At 23.2% G+C, this 14,322-nt stretch overlaps 1 protein-coding gene across 3 annotated transcripts in view; it reads right to left on the bottom strand.

Moving 5' to 3' along the window:
• LOC107170439 (uncharacterized) overlaps positions 1–14,322 on the bottom strand; it is a 71,795-nt gene that overhangs the window by 40,514 nt on the left and 16,959 nt on the right. Inside the window, exon 2 of one of the 3 annotated variants that reach the window (XM_089220462.1) lies at positions 110–224. The exons of the other annotated variants lie outside the window; for them this stretch is intronic. The gene's annotated coding sequence lies outside the window, so the exon portion shown is untranslated. The remainder of the gene's footprint in view (positions 1–109; positions 225–14,322) is intronic. 3 annotated transcript variants of the gene reach the window in all.

The following is a 14,322-nucleotide window of genomic DNA, read 5'->3' as shown; positions in this document are numbered from 1 at the left end:
ATTTTAATAATTCTTCTAAGTATAATATTATTCTGTCGTGTTATTTAAAATCTTGCAGAATACTATTTTTCTAATTATATTTACAAGGTACCTAGTAATACATTATTACCGTAGGTCAATATCTTGAATATTTTTTCTTCAAGAAAGTTAGTCACACTAGTACTTTCAACCATAGATAGATGTCCGACTATCTGGAGTAACAATGGACTGATTCAATAAGAGCACTGAAAATATGATAATAATTATTAATTGTATTCATATTTGATCTTTTTATGTACCTAAATTATTCGCTGATATAGGTCCTGACGTATAATTAATATTCTATGATTCATCAATAAGAAAAAAGTTTTAAACTATATAAATCTATAAGTCTTAATCCATGATATCTTAGTGATAATCTTAATTTAAGATTCAGCCAGGTTATAAGGAAACGATAGTAAATTACTAAATGTATTCAGATACTACAATAACAGGTTTATATTTTAATTTTAATTTTTTGCTGAAAATTATTTTATAAATAGAAATTTTTGTACATTTTATATTTTAATATTTTTTTAACCAATATATTTATCAGAGTGATAAATAATATAAACCTCTTACCATGTCTTAGTGACTGTCATAAGTTGTATCTGGAAGTTTTTTGTAGCAAATTATTAATTTTCTGAAAATATTTAAATATATTCATCATCTAGGATTTCAAATACCTAGTGTTTGTTTCTAAAGGGCAATTAATATTTGCATTTCAATTATTTGTGAACAAATATTGGTACTTAAATTTGTGTACTAATTATTCTTAATTTTTTGGTATCTCGAATTTAACATAATTTCATTCACATCTGAATGTAGATTTAAATTTAACCATGAGTAGATAATAAGTTTTTTTTTCGTCTTTTGAAATATTAATCCAAAATTGTTGAATGTATTCAAAACTGTTCCTTCAAAAATAACTTTTAGCAAAATATAATTATATAATTATAAAAATGGGTTGTAATTCAACAACTTATTGTTTGATTTTAATGTTATAAGAGAACATCGCATCGGTCCTGACTCATTTTTTTTTGGCTTGAAATTGTATTCAAATCATTGTAGATATTCGTTTGTTATAAGTTTATAGAATCTTAAAATAGATTAATATTATTCTAAATTATTGCAAATAATTAAAGTATAACATTTTTTTACTTATAAGATTAATTAGAAGCCGTATGGTATTGGAAACATTTACGGTCACATGTGTTCTCTTAATCTTCGATGAATAATGTAAATAGGATTATATTTTCGTTACCATTTTTCTTTGAATTGACCGTTTACTTACCAACTAAAAATAATTACTAGTTTAGTGTAAAATATTATAAATTGAAAACATCTAGAAAACGTAGTAAACACCTATATTATATTATCCCACATCAATCATGGATAAAATAAGTTGCATATTGATATTTTTTAATAATACGTTGGAGGTACATTATTCTAGCTATTATCAAACTGTGTAGACATTGCATAACTCATGTGTCATAGACTGGCTAAAAAAATATACATATTGTGTTGAATATTTGAACGGGACATATTGCGAATAGGGAGGTTATATTTTTAAATTAATGATTAAAAATAGGTATTAATGTTTGGTTGCATTTTGTATTCTTTAATCGTTATTATCATTTTAAGTAACTTATTAGATGGAAATGTGTATTCATTATTTCTGCTTGGCATAAGCTTACTTAAAAAAAAAGCAAAATTGTTTTCTTAATACTCATTACCTCTTAGTCAAATTTCAAGCTATCCTATATATTTTGTGATTGTAGTTTCCGTAAAAAAAATGGCGAAGTTTGTTGGTGGAATATTTATTATGGTTTATTTAAGTATTAAATTTATTAAATAATGAATAGGATCGATCAGACCATGAGTTCATTAGTTTCCAAATATAAGTAAATATTTGTTACAGTAGGTACTTATATATCTTGCATTTTAATACAATATAACTTCAACTTGTTAATCCATTTATTTTTTAAACAAACTGTTGTTAGAAAATAATGTTTATTTGACTTTGTGCTTTTTAATAAACGACAATTTTCAGATGTTATATTTTTTCAAAATTGTATATTTTAGGTGATGCTGTGCAATAATAAACGCACATTTGAAAATAATTATATCTGTGACTTTTAATTAAACGTTTTTATATGATATCGAATTCTCAGAAAGTATAAATCGTATGTATAAGTATATAACTATTTAACAAAAATACTTATAATAATAATAATAATAATAATAATAATAATAATAATAATAATAATAATAATAATAATAATAATAATATTAATAATAATTCAATATCATAAATATTATATTATATCGTAAAAAATTAAATTATCTCACGGTTTAAAATAATTTAAAACTTAATTCATATGTATTTTAAATACATACTTAGAATTCACTATGAAATGCGCTATTAAATTCAAGCATTTAAGTTGAGAAAATTGTAAAACGTTATAAATTATTTAAAAATGATTTATTCAATTTAAATGCTACTTTATTTCATTTTTTATGGTTCTAGTAGGTGTTGTAGATATACCTATATGATACTTGCTTATAACATACGTACTTTATAACAGGAATATAAAATAAGTTTTTATTACTGATTTCAATAAGTTTTATCGTTTTTTTTTTATTTTAATATTACCAACTAGAGTATAATTATCATTATACTTCTTGTATTAATATAAAAATCTACTAAAATAATAAAATGTTATTTAATAATTAAATTATATAATATTTTATGCACATGGTTTTTCAGAGAAAATTACACTGGCTTAGTAGTAAATTATACTGAAAAGTGTCTGGTCGTAAATTTCATAATTTTTGTCTTATTTTTATTTTTTACACTTCAGAAAATCGATAAAAATATCATCTGGAGAAATGTTTGGTCTTTATAAAATATGTTCATTGAAACTTTAATTCTACTCATATCCGTTGTCATAAAAACTAAAAAAAAAAAAAACACTTTGTAAATCCAACATATTACTTGGATTATTCATATTATATTAACGTAAAAATCTGTTTATTCATCAGGATATATACATTATATTTTTAAAAATTTTGAACTCATCGTCACCATAAATAATTTTTTGTCATATTATCTCACAATATATTATAGAAATGTATAGTTGTATAGGTAGTCGTGTACAATAATTTTAAATTAAGTTATTATTTATAATTTTTTTTTATTTATCTAACTATATTTTGGATTAAAAATACTAATGTATACTTATTAGGTACCTTTTTTTTATTTATTAGAATGCTCGTAAATAGGCTTATTTAAAATTAATTTATATTTTAACAATATTTTATATGTATTGTATCATATAATGTTAAAAGTGCTTACTTATCTACTTTACAATTTTTAATAGCATTTTTAAACTAATATAATTTAAATATCTGAAAAAAAAAATGATATTTGGCATAATATAAATTTTTTAAGCGCACAAATAATTTTAATTGGTAAAATGTCTTTTTTTTAGTCATGTATGGAAACATTTTATAAGCTGAAAAGTTTTGAATCCTTTTAAAGTTGGACTTTTTATTTATGTAACATTAAAAACTCAATTTATGTGATGAGATACAAGTTGTTTTAAAAACTACCACTGATTTATTAAAGTTTTCTACTATAACTGAAGGTCTATAAAGAAAATACTGATTTATGGCATACAATTATTTGTTTCAATGAAATATTTATACAACGAATAGACTGAAAAAAAACATTTCATTAAATAATTGATATAGGTAATAATATGTATCATTTATATCTTAGGATTAAATATTTGTATTCATTTAGATTCTGTAAGATAAATGTTAAGACGTATTTTGAGTACTTAGCGTCTAATAAAATAAGTACGAGTTATTATTTTTTTATTTCTAAAGTAAATAATTTTCCATCAAATAATATAATTGTGCAACATCATTTCAAAATCATCATTGAATAGTGGTGTACTAATGTACTAAGAAATTAAGTATGAGAGTGATGATAACAGATAAATTGTCATATTATTTAAAAACGATTACGATCAAAGTTTGGTTTAAACCATATTTATTGTTAGTTGTTGTTATAATTTTCGTAATATATGTTGTAATAAAAAGATGATATTTTCAAAAATATTTCATATTCATATTTATAAATAATATACAAGAAAAAAAATCAATCGAAACATATAATTTTAAGTTTTTAGAAACCTCTTTTGAAAGTTGACTAGATTACAATTTATAATAAGACAAATAAAATGATGTTCAAAACTTTTCACTCCATAACACATGTAAACTATATTTGAAATACACGTTTTAAACTTTTTCTAAAATGTTTAAGTTGTAACATTCAAACCAATTTAATGGTTATGGCTTATGATTAATAGACTAAAGTTTAGTTAGGCAAACATTTTAGAAAAATAAAATACAATTTTGAAAAAAAAAAGATAAAACTTAAGGTTATTTTAAATAAAACTTCATTAGGAAATTTATTTAAATGTAGATTTATATTAAAACATTAATATATATGTACTTAATGCATTTTTTTAATTACTTATAATAATTTAACGTTTAAGAAAAAATAGTAAAGTGATTGGTTAGTTATTGTTCACTGTTTCCAATTTTTTATTTTAAATAATTTAAGAACTCCTTATTTATTGTTTAATAATTTGGTCTATGCGTGTTAAGTTTTTCAGGAAATTATTTTCTGAATGTATTTTATTTTTGTTGTTAAAAATAAAAAGTGTATTTTATTTTAATAAAAAGAGTATAAAGGAATTTTAGAAAACTTTATTAAAAAAAAATGTAATACCAAAGAGGGATTAAAAATCAAAATCCTAACAAAATGTAATATATTATTTTAAACAACCCTTATTTTATAGATGGGAGTTGAGGTCTACAGTTTACAATGTGTATAATTGGAACAGTTAAATAGTTAAAATATGTATATATTAAATTGTATGTAATATTGAATATTGTATTTAATATGTGCAAATAATATTACTTTAATTACACAAATAAGTTATTGTGTCAAAATATTTAATTTTTATTCTAGTTAACATAACAAAATATGTTTGCAATTATATAGATAAGTTAATAATAGATTGTAGCAATTTTTTTATTTTATAGCGTATGAACTATGAACGATTATTGAATAATTTCTAACGGTTAATTACTCATTATTGAATATGAAATGTGAATAGTAAGAAATTATAAATATATCAAAAGAAATCATAATAGTTATTATGAAATATTTTTAATATCATTTATATTTCTTATTATCTTCACAATCTAATTAATGATTGTAGTGTACACGTAATATGGCCTCGCTGAGTTTTTTTTTTTTTATTGTTCTTATAAACATCGGCGACAAAGGCCATTAGTTACAGTTATTTATACATACATTTTTTAGATTCTGAGCGGAGCGATGAATGTATTGATTTTACCATGATGTGTGTTTTTTTTTGTGTCTGTCATCACGTTTTGGGGCAGTAAAAGTGCTTCGATTTTCGACTTCAGTACCTCGTTCGAACAGAAAGTGAATCTAGTTTGTACTTTGGGGGGGGGGGGGGTCAAAAGTCTTTATATACTTTATACTTTATAACTCTTAATACTTTTCTAAATAATCGAGAAAAACAAACTAAAAATTAAGGGAAAAACGGGAAGTTTTATACACGCTCATTTTTCGACAAAATTGATTTTGGTTTTTGATGTAACTTTAAAACAAATGACCATATATACTTGAAATTTTCACCGAATATTTATATAAGTATATTCTATCCACCATTCAATTTTCGACTTAAGTTGATTTATTCATAGGCATTTGAAATTTTCAAACATTATTAGTTTTTTTAAAATTAATATCGATAAAATTTATTTGTTAGGCAGAAAAACTTGAAAATTTAATCCAAGGCTCTTAATACATTGTTACAATAGCAGTTGAAAAATAAAATAAATTCATATTCACAATTTTTTTTTATAAGAATTCAAAGTTTGAATTTTGACAAAATACGTAAAAATCACAAAAATTCACAAATTATTTTAAGCTAGAAATTCATAAAAAATTTTCTTTTTAAATCTAAGATTTAAAAATTTAATACAAGATTCCTTAAAAGTTTTTAAATCTTTATCACAAATAAAAAGTCCACCGGAAATTCAAATTAAATTTTTATGAGCATTTGAAATTTAAATTTTTACAACATTGGATTTTCACTTTTAGCGATTTCCTTATTTTGGTGTAACTCTAAAAAAAATGACCACAGATGCTTGAAATTTTGATTGAATGTTTATATATTTAATGAAATTTTCAAAATATTTAAACTTGTTTTGAGCTTTTTACTGACATTTTAATTATTCAACTTTTTTGGTTTTTTTTTTCTATAAATATCGATAAAAATTTATTTGTTCGGTAGAAAAGCTTGAAAATTTAATACAAGGCTTCTAACACATTGTAACAATAGCAGTTAAAAAATATTATAAATACATAGGCACGATTTTTTTTTTATAAGCATTTAAAGTTCAAATTTTGACTAAATACGTAAAAATTACGGCAATGTTCAAATTATCTTAGATAGAAATTCATAAAAGTTTTTCTTTTTAATTCTAAGATTTGAAAATCTAATACAATGCTCCTAACGTATTTTTACAATAGCAGGTGAAAAATAAAAGAAATGTATTTGCACAATTTTTTTTTACAAGCATTCAAAGTTTGAATTTTAACAACATATTATGTAAAAATCACGAAAATCACGAAAATCACAAAAATTCGCAAATTATTTTAAACTAGAAATTATTAAAAATTTTTCTTTTTAAATCTAAGCTTTGAAAATTTTTAATAATCTAATATATCCTAGACAGATAAACCGCCTTCGCTCAGAATCGTTTTTTGTATACAATGATATAATATCATTGGATTCAAATTTAATTCCATCCATTACAGTAACCCACTTGTACACCTACTGTACAGCAGAGTCGACATCCACGACTTACCCTCCTTTTTAGATTTAAATTTTATTATACAGATTTGTTTTGCTTAGGAGTATAAGGATTTGTGTTGTAGTAGTTGCGTCAGGTCCGAGGCCTGCATCTAGTGTGTTTGGTATTTCGAAATTTTCACTGCGTTTGTTCTGATACTAACTTGCCATTATCATATAATATTATTATCACATTATCGTACTTATACCCACTTTTTGTTTCTAGGTACATTACTTTAATACGTCCATCACTATTCACTTTTTAAATACTCATTTGAATATTATACTCTTTAGTACCCTAAAATTTTTAAGAAACATAAAAAAAAATTATTATTATTGAAACCAATAGAATGTTACCTAAAACTAATAAAAATTTAGACTCTCTTGTATATAAATAATTTTTCAAAATCACATTTCATTTAGATAAAAGATAAAACACTCTTTTTAAATGGGTAGTTACAAATATTTTAAGTAGATATTATATATATTTATTACAATGTTTTTTAATAAATGGAACTTTTTATTTTAATTAAGACAAGTTTTTGACACACAAGTGTTTAATATTTCATTAACTCGTAGTATTTGATAAGTTTTTTTGTTTGACTGTCGTAAAAACATTATTCAGATCGTCAAATGGTATTTTTTTTTTATCGTCTTTAGTAATTTCACACCCACAAGATTGATTGAACTGCACATTGGACATGGTCAAACTGAGAATTTTGTGACCCCCCAAGAGAAACTAACAGTGGCTATTGCATAGGATTTGCAATAGATCGAGCACGTTTCGGTAATTTCACATACACGGGTTTTACGATGGGATTTCATATACACATAAATAGTTTAAGAAGGTTTATGATCAGAAATTTTTCATTCCTATATCCTCAACAAGAGCAATCGTAAATTTTAAATATGCCAGTTGACTAAGAAAATGAAAATTTATTTTGATGTCAAATATAATATTAATATGTAATATATAGGTTTCAGTAATATTTGGAATTGCTGTTTGAAAAAATTAAAGTTTCGTATTTATTTATTTTTTAAATTTAATGTGTATTAGTCGAATAGTAAACATAATGTTTATCAGATAGTGAATACTTTAGAAAAAAACTGTGTTTATTATTTAATAAAACTCAAAATAATTAAATGAAATCTAAAAAAAAAAAAATATAAGTAGATACTTTAATTGAGTTTAATCATTATTACTATATTATTTTTCTCTGCATTATGTCAATGTGTATTTAAGTTTCGTTTGAATTTTAACATTTATTTTTTTCGTAAATTTATTTTGCTTAAATTATATATTGAATAAGAGTGGCGTTTATAAATAGGCCATGTTAGATTAATTTAGATTATTATAAAACTTTTTAGGATTAACTAAAAAAACTTCGACGAACTTCAGTAAGTATGATAAACATGATTGTTTAGAGACAGTATTATGTATATTATCTTATAATATAAAGTTAAATAATACGTTATTAAAAATTGAAATTTGATTAATAATTTATGATAATTAAAAAACAAAAAAAAAAAACAGTTGAAAAAAAAATGTTTATAATTTAATTTAATTTAAATGTTGTGCTATGAATATATATTTTTTATGAAATATGTATCTTTCACTTTATTGACTATTATATATTAATAAAATTATTAATATTTATAAAATAGTCACTCACGGTAGAACAAATTTCATGGAATCGGGGAAAAAGTTCAGTGTATAAAAAATTCGTTACATAGACATCCATTCCATCAAGAGAATTTTACCGAAAAATGCATTCTATGACGAGATTTAAAAGAAAATTAAAAATTAAAATCAATACATTACGAATAAGTATTGTTTTTCTTTATATAACATAAATGTAAACATAATTCATATTTGTATAGGTACCTATACGTAAATTTACGTACATCTGAATATACATATTATAGTTATGTAATTACTAATAATTAGTATTCATATTTATAGTATACTAATTATTAGTATACTATAAATATGAATACTCACATACACAACTTTTGACACAATAACGGCATTAAACTGATTCGTTAACTTAGAGGTGTTATAGTAGTGTATATGAATAGGTAGGTATTTAAAATTACTTTTATGTATTTAAGTAGTCTATTTTTTTATTTTTTTATTATTTTTATTTTTTTGAAACAATTCATTACAACACATTCTCATAATAGGTACTTTACATCAGCTGGTTTTGTCATGAATTAAGTTTGAATTAATAATATTGTGAACATATACATTTTTAAGAGCGTCGTAAAATTTTTTTCACTGATTTTACTAATGAATCGTTGAATCACTCATTGGATTGTTTAAATTAATATTACGTTTCATGGGTCAACATTGAACATGTTTTATACGGTACAATGTATACATGTATACTGTGTACCGAATAACAGTAAATTTGTTCGACGTCAGCCATATAAATTGTTCTTGACATTGGCGAATAGTCCGTTCCGTATTTAATCCCATTTAATATACTTTGTAAACATGATGGCATAGTGAAGGGAATTTCATTTACGCCTTGAAAATTGGAATGACCTTTACAACGCACGTGCAATAACGATCCAGTCATTTTCCAGATAGGTATACTAAGGGATTATTTTTTGCATAGTCTGGATAAAATTTTCATTTATAAGACATTGTTACGTAGTAAAAATAGTAAATATATTTTCTTATTTGTTTTTAAACATTTAAGTGACAAATTCAAATCATCAGTTATAGATTACTGTTGTTTAATACTGTAGGTATATTAACGTATTTTTTAAATTTTTTTTATTGATAATTAGCTCAACAACAAGTTCATTAGCCCGCGGTAAGTTTACATTGTTATATTCAATTTAGTTATAATTGGGAATAATATAATTATTTATTATTAGTTTTTACAGTTTTATATAATATTTACATTACAGTCGTTAGTACTGAGATTTTTTACAGTATTAGATTTTGTTGTCGATCTCAATGTATTTGAAGCATATACATGAGTATTGTGTTCTCTTTGTGCTTCCTCCATCGATGAATTAACGTAATATTGTATGCACGAAATATTTATGTAACAAATAGATTTTATTTTTTTAATTTTTTTGGTTTTTTTGATTTTCGGTCATTGAGACCATACCGCTAAACAAATTTCTCTCCATCTATCTCTAATTTATAATGTTTATAATTTGTATTTAGAGATTTTAGAATTTAGATTGGTGTTGATGTTAATAATTTCATAATTGTCTCACTTTCTCGGGGTTAAGGATGTTGAACCCAGCTATCTTTTAAGGTACTAAAATGCAGGTGATTTTAAGAGGTAGTTACTATACAATAACCAGTACGGAAAGGAATTTAAACCATTTCAACGGTCATATATAATTTTATAGGACAAAAATCACACCTTTTGGGTTGCAAACTTTGATCATTTTATTTTAGTTGAAAAAAGAAAACTTTATTTAGGCCGTATATTGAACTCAGATTTTATAAATGACGTTTGTATTTCAAAATAGCCAATAATTTGTGATATTATGATATAAACGTTTTATTCAACTTCTGAAATTAGTTTTTTTTTTTAAATATTGGATCCAATATAAAGTTTAAAGTGAAAAAAAAAATTTTACAACATTTTAAATTTTCATTATATTTTTCTGTTAGACAAGTTTCTGAATCAAAAACACTTTAGATATCTGACACCCTAATGATGCGCAAATTGGATCACCAGTTCGTTTTTACCTTTAATTTAGATTCTTCGAAAGTGTTTAAAATGATGCCGACAATATTGAATTATAAAATTACAATATTGAAAATAGTAATGTCATAGATAGCGTGTGATTTAATACAAATATTTTTTATTCAAAATATATGCAACAATATAATTATATTCATATAGGTACTATGTTTAAAAGTGTTCCTTATCACTATCATTACTATTTTATTGCGTTTGAATGACAATTATAGATAATTAGATAATTAACAATTATGAAAGTATTAAAAAAAATATTTATATATATTTATATCAATATTATATTCTGTGGTGATTTTTAAAGAACATATTATGTTAATTTGAATAATGAGAAATTCATTTCGTAGAAAAATATCATAAAAGGTAACACTTTAAGTAAAAAATGTAATTTATGGTAATGGTGAATATTTAATTAAAAGTTTCTACATCTTCTTCTTCTATTGGAGTTAATAAAATTTAAAAACGAGATGATAATTTAATATTGTTCCACAAAAAGTGACGAGTGAATGTTTTATTTTATTTAGGTACGAATTCTTAAACATTGTGTATTTTGATGTAATATGTATTTTATATATATTTTTTATTTTACCTTTAAGAAATAATATCAACATAACCTATTTTATTGTAAAATGTTGGTTTTGATTTTATCAGAACATACATTTTTGTTATAAAATATTATTGTATTTAATGTTGATACCTAAAATGTGTGTTTGTTTAAATTAAATTTATGCACCAGCAAGCTTATCATACATTTAACTAGTTAAGTTTTGATAAGGTAAACTAGCAGAAGAATAAGGTTTAATATATTAAATAAATATGAAATTTTAATTTAATATGTATATTAATACATATTTATACACATTTTTTATATATCTATAAATAGAAAGTTTTGTATCAGTGCAATTGTTTCTTAATATATTAAAAAAGTGATTTAAATATTGTTAATAGAAGATCGTCTCTTAGATTTACCAGTATTTATCCTTATAGCTTTCTACATTTATTTATTTATTTTTTTTTGTTTTGACCAGTATATCTCGTTATTTGTATACCTAGGTTAGGTAATAGGTATATTGTAATTTTTAAATTTAATTTAATGAAGTATGCTTAACAATCTTTTCATGTTTTACAGGAATTAAACAATATCGAAAAAAACGAGTTGAATTTTTTTTTATGCAAGCATTTATAATTTAAAATGTTGACAAATTTCTTTAAGCTTGGAAAAATATGCAAATTAGTTTGTACTTAAAAGTTAATTAAATTGTAATATTTATACCTCAGGTTTACGAATTTAATACAACGTTTCCTATAAGCTTGCCATACAATAATTTATAAAAAAGTTACGCTTAAAGTAACAAAACTAATATTTTACGAGCGTTTGAATTTCAAACTTTGATAAAGTTTGTGAAAATTGTGAATTACTTTTGCAATCATATAGGCTGACCTAAGGCACTTAACTGTTCTAGCTCAAAATGGTTTTGAAATGATTGAATTAAATATTTACTCATCGAATGTATTTGCTGTATTTGTCGGTTTAAATTATTCATTGATATTTAAACGCTTTCAATATAATATTATACGTAATATGAATTTACATCGTAACTTTTAACGTTTTGTAATCATTAATTTTTTTAATGAATTCATCTTCAAAGGGCGCCTTAACATATTATTAAGCATTCATTTTTAACTTGTATTCATAAAATAAGCGACTACTTTATTTATATATTTAATTTGACATGCAACTAGTTTACTTTAAAAATTGTTAGAAGTTTTCTCCGTGTTACTCGCAACATAGTTCGACAAGCCACAAAAACTTCCTGTTTGTTAAAGCTTAAATTTTTAAATGTATTAGTGGGTAGCATGCTACAGTTATTTTATTTTTTAAATATTGACTCACACAGACGGTAGTTTGTAAATCGCCTTATGAAAATATTTTTTGCAATTAGGCAGTGGTTTTTTTCATTCAAAATTATAGTATTTAAAATTTAAAAAAAATGATAGTACCTAGATTTTCTTATCCAGTAAAATTTTTAAAGTAAAACATTATTTTGGTATAAAATTAAAGCTTTATCATTGTTTTTATGAGCTTGAAGCATCGAAATATCAATTAGTTTAAATACAAACTATATAAAAATGGTAGGGAGGATAATTATTTAATTACCTGCAGAAATCGAATGTTGATTTGAAAATAATTTATCTATCTCAATATCAACTATTAATTTTTCTAAATATATGAATAATTCATATAGGTATAAAAAAATACAATTTACGTATCATAATTCATAGTAGTTTGGTTGTTATGCTCAAACTGTTAAATTATACAAGTAAATGACGAGGGATCTCGGACAGTAATAATAATAATAGATAATCGACACCGTTATTCAATTAGGTACTGGAAATCTATTTTCTACTCAATTTTGTAGGCATCATTAAATGAACATATTATATTCCATTTGCATAGTTGATGAGTTGATGAGTGATTACTTTAGGTATACATAATTTTAAATGTGTATAATATTAGTTAAAAAAAAAAAGTACAATCATATTTATTTTTGTACGAATGTGAATTTCAGAAGTTTGGAATACTACATATTTTGTTTCAGAACAAATAAAATCATAATTTTATCCGACTAATGATCTTGATGTTGAAGCTGTAATAAAAAAAAAAATCATAATTTTAGTGGCTACAATAGATACCATTGCATAGACATGATTTGATAACAATATTAAGCATTTTCTTTTCTCAATTTATAAACGTTAAGGTGTATGAACTATTTATTGCATAAATAAACAAACACATATACATATATATATTATATTTATAAATGGAGATAAATCCTCTTAGCACTACCACCTAGATCTAGAACTGATTTTATATAGTTAAAATAAATGTGTAAATATTATGTAGGTAATAATATCACTGCGCATGTATCTGTTTATAACAAAAATAAAATACTGTTTATGTACTCTTCACAGATTTTATATGAGTTCATTTGGCTTCTAACATCCTGCAACCCCTGGCCAGAGACCCGCGTTCTTTGCCAGTACACCTGAATTTTGATGTTATACGGTGAATTGGTTGCGAATAAAAGTTTTAAGTCCCTTAGTTATTTTTTAATTTTGTTTAATCCATAATCAATATAAAACATTTATAAAACTGTGCAACTCATAACTAATATTTTTTTTTGTGAACAATTTTTCTATACTAAAACTATGTAATTATAATTTGCAATTATTGATTGATTCAAATTAAGACGTTTTGACAAAATTAGAGTATAAAATAATGTCCACACACTAGTTGAAAAACTGAATTTTAACTGCATAACACAAAATACGATAACTGAAATACGACACAAATAATTTAACTAAGGTAGTTATTATTGAATTCAAACTTCTTAATGGAGGATAGACACGAGAAAAAATGATAGATTTTAACTAAAAATTAAGGGAAAAACGGGATACTTTACACATAATCAGTTTTCGACAAAATCGATTTTGGATTTTGATGTAACTTTAAAACAAATGACCATAGAATAGGTTTTTCATACAAGAAATTCATACATGAAATTTTCACCGAATGTTTATATAAGTATATTCTATCCACCATGCAA

Source organism: Diuraphis noxia, unplaced genomic scaffold, assembly GCF_037042655.1.
Source record: "Diuraphis noxia isolate RWA-SAM2 unplaced genomic scaffold, SU_Dnox_SAM2 contig0002, whole genome shotgun sequence".
Lineage (NCBI taxonomy): Eukaryota > Metazoa > Arthropoda > Insecta > Hemiptera > Aphididae > Diuraphis > Diuraphis noxia.
This window is presented reverse-complemented; position numbering and strand designations above follow the sequence as displayed.